Source organism: Dromaius novaehollandiae, chromosome 13, assembly GCF_036370855.1.
Source record: "Dromaius novaehollandiae isolate bDroNov1 chromosome 13, bDroNov1.hap1, whole genome shotgun sequence".
Classification (NCBI taxonomy): Eukaryota; Metazoa; Chordata; class Aves; order Casuariiformes; family Dromaiidae; genus Dromaius; species Dromaius novaehollandiae.
The window spans coordinates 13,289,100-13,297,147 of NC_088110.1; positions in this window are offsets into that span (position 1 = coordinate 13,289,100).

Here is an 8,048-nt window from a genome sequence, read left to right on the forward strand (position 1 = left end):
TCTACGTACGATGTTGTATTACAACAATACATACAGTTACACAATAGAGGTCTCAAAAGTCATTTGGAGGATTTCCCAAAAATCTTCTGAAAGCTTTGTGAAAACAAGTAGCTGTGCTCTCCTGATACAGTTTTGATCACTAAGTACCCTCATATTCTTTTTTTATTTTCCCCAGGCATATTTATATACTATGTATGAATCTGTGGGGCTGCTATCTTGTTCATTCAAATACTTTCTTACTATACCTCTTCTTCTAGTCCAGGTTGTTACGCAGTTGTTGCAAGGGGATTTTTCCTGCACATCCTTCATTTACCACATGCCGGTCCTTACGTACGTGCTTTGGTCAGAATGTACAACTGGCATCCGTAGCTCTGCTGCACATAATGAGTCACAGTTAAAAGGGTATATTGGATTACTTGCTTCTCTTTATGCAAAAAAAGTCTGACTTTTCATGTTTTCAAGCTTCATTGAAGGATGAAGCAGCTTTGATTCGTCGGCAAATCTCTTACATTAGTTTTGTTCCATGGTTCATGCTTATCCTCTTGGGTTTTTTTTGTTTTGTTTTCTCCAGCTCTTTCAGTAATGTGTTTTGAATTAGCATGCTGATTTGTCATAATGTTACTTGTCTTTATTTTAATCAGTATACAGTTCACTTCCATGCTTCAGACAACTTTCACTTTGTAGAGATCGTGTACACTCTTCAAAAATAAAAAATAGCCTAAGCAGTGAGGAACAGAGATTAAGTCATTAGACTTTGCGGGCAGGTATCGTTTCTTATCTGTAGCTGTTAGCCCACCACCCTGGTGACACGCTTCCAGTTTTTGTTTGAGACATGGAGTGTTTACACAATAAATAGTTGTTGCTGCTGCTGCTGCTAACGGGTGGTAGACTCACGGAGGTGCCGGAGAGAGGGCGTTCATTTATTCAGCGTGACACAGAAGGATGGCAGAGCCTCTGTGGCATGGAAACATGCCTCTCGATGCGGTAGCTGAGGCATTGGCACGTCTTGCAGCCCAGTCATTTCAAGTACTGGCACACAGTCTGCACAGTGAGATGACATTCACGTGGAAGCACATGTTGGGATCCTCATCTCCTGGTGCTTTCAAATTGCTTCCACTCTGAACTGCCTTTTTATAAGTTACTCTTCAAATTCGCTGCCTGATTATTGTCCTGATGAGTCAATATATTGTCACCTGTATGTCCTTGCTAATATATTATAGGTACTACAAGTCTAGCTGTATTATCTGTGTGGAAGAAGGTGGGTGAATTGTGAGTGAATTCACGCGCTCCTTTACATCCGTTCTCATCCCTTCTGTGGAACGGCCTCACGGATGCCTCGTTCCAAATTTTTGCCATGTTTTCTGTCTATGCATATTAAGAAGAGCTTTGCAATCATTTGGGAAATAAGCTGTAATTTGCCTTTTTATGAACCCCAAAGTTACCGTGCTATGAATATGTATTGAGAATTTACATAAAAATGTGGAAAAAAGGCTAGTAATAATGATTTTAGCTGATTCAAAGGACATGCTCATAATGTAAAATCATTAGACTTTTAAAAATATACTGGCTGTTGCAATGAATAAGAAACACAATGCTCTGTGCAGAATGGGTCTAGTGGAGCTTTACACTCAAAAACATGCCACTGGAACATTATAAAAATACAACTCTATAGTAGACAAACGCAGGAAACAAAGCTGTAAATCAGCGTTAGCTGCAACCCATGGGACAGGTGAAGCACCAGCTATATTGCTCTGTTAGGACCAAATATAGGCTCTAAGGAAGTGTTTGGGCCAAATTTAATGAAAAAGAGTAGCCACAGCAGTTAAACTTGAGGTATCAGTAACACAATGAGTAGTAGAAAAAATATGCAAAATAATTGACTTGCCAGTGAGGCATGAGGAGCCTGGTTATACTTACTCCTCTGTTGGGCTTTTTTTGCTGAACTGGTGGTTGGGTGCATGTCAAACAGCCATGCAGGGTGGAATCGGTGTCTTCGGTTTGCCCTGGAACCAGCGCAGCGCGCCGGCTCTTACCGCGGTGCTGTGATTTACCCCGGCACGTCCGGCGGCACGGGCAGAGCACCAGCTCCCTGCTACTTGCCGTGCCGCTCCTCACACGTCAGCCTACTCAGCCTCCTGTGCTGCCTAATTAGTATCTGCCTCAAGTCTTCCCACAAGCTGCCCAGAGATGAGAAGGGGTGAAAGACAGCTTTCAAAATTGCTAGTGTTCCCAGGCAATGGGCAACGTTTCGCGACAGCATTTCTGGGCTAGCTGTGGGAACGGCGCAGGGTGACGTGACAGGGAAGCTGCTCTGCAGCCTCGCCATCCCCTCCGCAGCCGTGCTCAGCCCTCCTACAGATGGTGCAAAAGTCAGTCGCTGAATGCATTTCAAGCTGTCTGTTCAGTCGTGATTATATGTTTTGCTTTTCCATGCATGCTCAATTTTATGTATGCCTGACTGCATGCAACACCTTTTTAATTTCTCCTTTTTTTTTTGTTTTCCCTACAAAATTGGGTGCTGGAAGCACACAGCTGCCAACCTGAGGCTGCTGTTTTCATCTGCTCTGATAACAACATGCACACTGAGCAAAGGCAGTTGCTTGTCCTTTCCCTAGGAGGCAGTTTTGATGCGCAGGCGCTGTGTTCCTGCTGACCCGGCGTATTCTTGATTCTAGTTCCAAGCTGTTCAGACTCCTACCAACATCCTGACCTAAGTCTACGGTAACTCTTGCAGCTGGTGTATTTTGGGTTAAGAATGTATTGATAGCGTTTGTGACATTTTGTGATAGTCTCTCTTGTAGAACAGAAGTAAAATAACAATGGGCTCGATAAGATGTAAAGTTGGTGAAAGCTGTCTTTATTTTCCTGAATGTTTGTATGGGAAGGGGATCTGAGAACACCTGAAACACCATTCAGCCTTATTCGGGCATTGTTCTCCTGGCGTTTACGAGGAGGGACTCACTTCTGAGTTTTAGTCCTCATTTACTGAAGATTTTATATGTCAAGGAGAATAGTAAATCCTTTAATGACTCCAGCTACCAGAGAGAATAAGGCCCTAACAGAACCAAAGCATAAAAGGATTTATCATAAATTAAATTAAATTGTCAAAAGTCTGCTCATCAACAGATATGAAGGAACAGACAGAAGAAATAAATCAATTTAGCATCTTAGTAGACCGGGTTTTTTACTATTGTCGTGCAGTGCTTTTCCAGTACATAGATAATAAAAAGTAACATCACCGTTTAAATCAATCCAAATACATTTATTAAATGATAAAAGTTGCCAAGGGAGGTAGGAGGTGCAGCGTCTTGTTGAAATGGCCTTTTTTTACTGTGGGGTCACAAGTGAAATAAGTTTTGAGGAGCTCATCCTACTTACTCGACCTGCAGAGCCTGTGCGCAGCTTTGCGTGACGGGAGACCGCTGGGGTTGCCGCGAGGAGCCCAGGAGCAGCGCTGCAGAGCGGGCTGCCGGGGACCCACGGTCCGCATTGGCGGGGGCAGCGGGGACCCTGGTGGAACAATTGACATAATTGCTGGCATAAAGCAGTGCTATGAGATTACTCTCTAAAAAATGAATCATGCTGAAAATATTTAAAGGTGAGAAGAAGAAAGAAGTGAAAAAGTGCTGTGCTTGGCCTGGCTTTTTCTCTTTTCATTGCCCGGAATAACTTGCCGTCCAGTGGAACTTATTTATAAAGTGAAGCTTAATAGATTTTGATAAGGAACCTTGATAAACTTCCTCAAATTATTTTTGCAACCAAGACAATTCTTGTAATTATGCCACTATATGCTTCAAAATTCTGATCTCGGTAATGCTGTTAAGTAAAAACATGACCTAATTTACTTAGTGGAACAGGTTATATAGACCTTTGGATTTGGTAAGATAAGGTAAGTCACAAGTACAAAAAAAAAAATTAAGATGCAATTAATGCTGTCTTGCTAGACAACTGAACCCTTTCAAGAGAAAATTATTTTCTTTTTCAAGCAATTGCCCTAATGTAATAGCTACTCATAATCTGGTCTGCTTGATAAAAATTCAAATCTTATTGAACATTCAGGATATCACAGAGGAACATCACAGCTCTGCACTTTCTTTGAAAAAATACCTGTGCCTTGATGAACTTGTTAGTGTTTCTCCATCAAACAACTGTTATCTGGATTCACTTTCCTGTAATTCCAACTTGCTAACGTCTCCTCCCATCGCTTACATCTCCCCAAATGAATGTCAATTACAACAGATTTTTTTCAGCTCTTCGTTGCATACGCGCATAACAAGTTCTGAAGGAAGAATAAGAAAAATAGTTCATTGTTAAGTTTAGTAGTGATCTGTGTAGATGGGTCAAGACAGAACTAGCGTGAAGGCTGGTGCAGCAGAGTACCCCTGGGAGTCGTCGTCTTTTCAGGGAGAGTGTAGTATCACTAAAGGTGCTATATAATATTAAAGGTAAACATAATTAAATCTGGTCAGATACTGATTGTATGGTGATGCAATATAATCTCTTGTAAAAATAAAACTGACAGTAAACTATGTCAGAGTGAGACGAATAATGTACGTTACTATACCTAATAAACGTAAACCAACTTGTCCTTAATGCCAGGTTTCGAAAGAGATCAGCAATGATTAAAACACCCGGGATTTCAGGCTTGCTCTCTACGCAGCTCTGTATGCGCCGCCACTTTCGGCTTGAAATGGATTTACCCTGAAAAAGAGGAATGCAGAGAAGACACTTGTGCGACAGGCAAAATTATGGTCTCCGTTTTACAGAAATCTCAACCAAATTAATCCAAAGAAAGAGAGGCTTATAACAGACACACATGCTTTTAAGAGCTACAAAAACTAGATACAGAGGGAAGGGAAGCGGCGACTGTAGTAAGACTGTACGCAGTCAGACTAAGACAAGAGATTGCTCACATGAACAGGACAAGGTCCCAGGTTGTTTAAACATTTGTGGTACTATACTGCTGAAACCCGTAATGTCTTTTCAACATTGCTATATCATTTTCTGATAAAATAACTTACACTATTATAAATGTGTTTACACTTAGTAAAAGTTTAATCTGAACTTTATTTTGCTGCTGTTACAAATGCACGATTTCTTTGTGACGCAGCGCTGTCAGAAGCATCACCAGGAGCGACTGTGCCCGTAGCTTCCGGAGGTGCAATGCGGCGCTCTTCCTAATGAGAGTCACCTCGAGCCACATCCATATCACGTGTTCCAGAACGGGGTATGAAGGCCTGAAACTTGGCCTGTAGATACAATTTAGCATCGTGCAACTATTTTAAAGCAATTTTGAAATGGTCTGCAGATCATCCAGAAGAAGAGAACCTGGCAGAGGTCCTACAGGTCACCTTTTCAATGGGTTTGTGTGGATGTTGTAGCGTGATCACGAATTACCATGTGCCAGGAGATACTGGAGCATATGAATACATAATTTCATGTATAGTTACCAGATTTGTATGGCTATTTTTGTAAACACAGCAGTAGGTGACTGAAGATTAGGACTGAGAATTCTAGGTTAGTCTTACAGGAATGCCGAAGTATGAGACTAGTTCTTAAACTGAGTGGGTTATAGCTGAACAATAATTTAGTGGCATGGATAGAGTCTGCTAAATGTGAATGTGCATCTGTTGCTTTGCTTTCAGTCCTATATATTCTACTATTGCAGCGAGATGCAAGGATATTATTTAATGGAAATGAGAGATGCACTTGAGTGATAATTTTCATAAAAAGGGTTAATACAGAATGTAGAGGTGACGAGATACATTATTTTATTACAATAATAGACTCACCGAGGAAAAACTCTTTTATGACACATTCCATTATTGCTGTTACAGACCCATAATTTGAAGATTACTACTCAAAAACCCAGACAGAAATGATTTTGCAATCATGGGCCCATTAAAGGTTTAAGAATTGTCTGGTTAGATTAGGAAGAATTTAGTTGTAGAATGTTTTGCGATTTATTATACTACTTATAAAGTGTGCGGGCACACGTACTTACTTGTAAACCAGGCCAAATTGGCAGAACAGCGAGGTCCCCGCCACGCTGCTCGCAAGGCCTCCTCACCTACTGATAAACTTGGTTTGTATTGATCACTGTGTTATTTCTGCATCTTTAGCACAGTGGAAATATTTATTTTAGCATTCAGTTCTCTCATCCCAAACAGACAAGATGTGATGCTATTGATCCTCTGGCCCGTCATCCATTAGGCATCCATTAAGCCACAGACTGACAGATAAATGTGAATTACAATTATTGTAATGCCGTCAAAGGGTGGCTGAGATAAGGCACACGTATATAGCTCAGCGAGGAGAAGGATCACCTGAACCCCCAAGATACTACTGTAGCCACACTTTATGTTGTTGAAATAAAAAGGTTTAAAGCAGTATTTCAGTATGCTGAGATAGAGCCTTTGGTGAGCTGTGGGGCTCTCAGGCCTGAAAGCCCTCTGTTTCACCACTCCGCCAAAATTTTTCACTATCAAACGAGAGTCAGAAAAGGGGAATGCGAGTCTGTGCTTCGACCTCGGAGTGTCTTCTGCAGCCACCGGCGTCTGCTCCAGGTGGAGCCTCCGCAAAGGGTCAGCCATCGCCGCCACACTAACATAGGTGCAGCCCGATCTGGTATTTTCTCATCCATTTCTGCCTTTTCCTTTCTTGTCTAGCGTTGCCTTTTCCACGTTTTTAATCTGGTCTTTTTGTCTATTTCCCTGGTCAAATCACTCTTCAAAACTTTGTGCTGAGTGTATGAATTTTAAGCAAGACAGTGCCGTGAGAGTAGCTTTGGTGAAGAAATGGCTGTGGAATGGTTTTATTGTGGACGCATTTGAATGCATTTGTTTAACTGCGCTGTGCGTTTAAAATTACACTTAGGAGCTTACGGGCAAATGAAGATCATAATTCTAATTAATACTTTTAAGCTGAGCGGCACCCCAGGCAAATTAAATATGCTTTTCTCTCCGCGTTTACTGTTAGCAAACACCTCAGCTTTACTTCGGCATCCTATCTCCTGCTACAGCTGTTCATAACTTTGTGTGTTTTTTCCCAGGAACATTACCCTTTAGATATATCCGCTCTGCCAGATCTAGTAACTCGGAGCCAAGCGCTAACCCTGGATGCCGAGGTGACGCTGGAGTAATTGAGTCTGCGTTTTTGCCGCTGAAGTGCCGCTGCCGCAGCTTGGCCTGCGCGGTGAGTCCGCGTGTGGATAGCATTAGCACGGTCAGACTGTAATGTGGATGGACAAGCCTTAAATACTAATTTTACTTAGAAATTATCATCTTTTCACGGGAAACCGGGTACAATAATGGATATTATTGATTGTTCCATGATGTCGATTATACCGATCAATATTTAATTTAGCGATAGGCGCGTTTGTGTTTTAAGTAAGAGTCTCACAGACTGCCAGTCTATTGCCTCACACGTGGTACAGCCACAGGACGCAGAAACGCACATTTCTTAAACTATGGGGGGAAATTTGCTTGCGTTTACAGCGAAGTGCTGCAGGAGCCGATCGCTGCCCTGGAGGATGAAACCGTTTCAGCCGGAGGACCCTTCCTCGCGTAGTTTAAGCAGCGGCCTCGCTAGTGGCACTCGTAGGCCCGGTGAGCACGCCGCGCCGCAGGACCGCGGCAGCGCGGGCGTTGGCTTTGCTCCCTCAGGGAGCAGCTGCTTTATGAACACATTAACTGTCAGTGGTGTATTTTTTTTTGGGTGGGGAGGGGGAAGGATGTGCGCACGCTGAACTGGAAAATAGCACAAAGTTCAGGAAACACGTGAGGTAGAGCTGATGCATTTTACTGCTCCCTCGCCCGAACCAGGATGTCCCGCACGTGTCGGGGCCTGATACCCCCTCAGAGGGTCCCGGCTGACCCCTGTTGCCGTCGCCTGCCGGTCCCAGCAGGACGGCACGGTGCTGGGACGCGCCCGCCGGGCCAAGGCCGCGCGCAGCAGCCCCGCTCCCAGGGCCGGGGCCTCGGCGCGGCGCCCCGCGGCCGGCGGGAGCGGGCGGCGGCGGCTCCCCGCGGCGGGCAGCGCGGTGACAG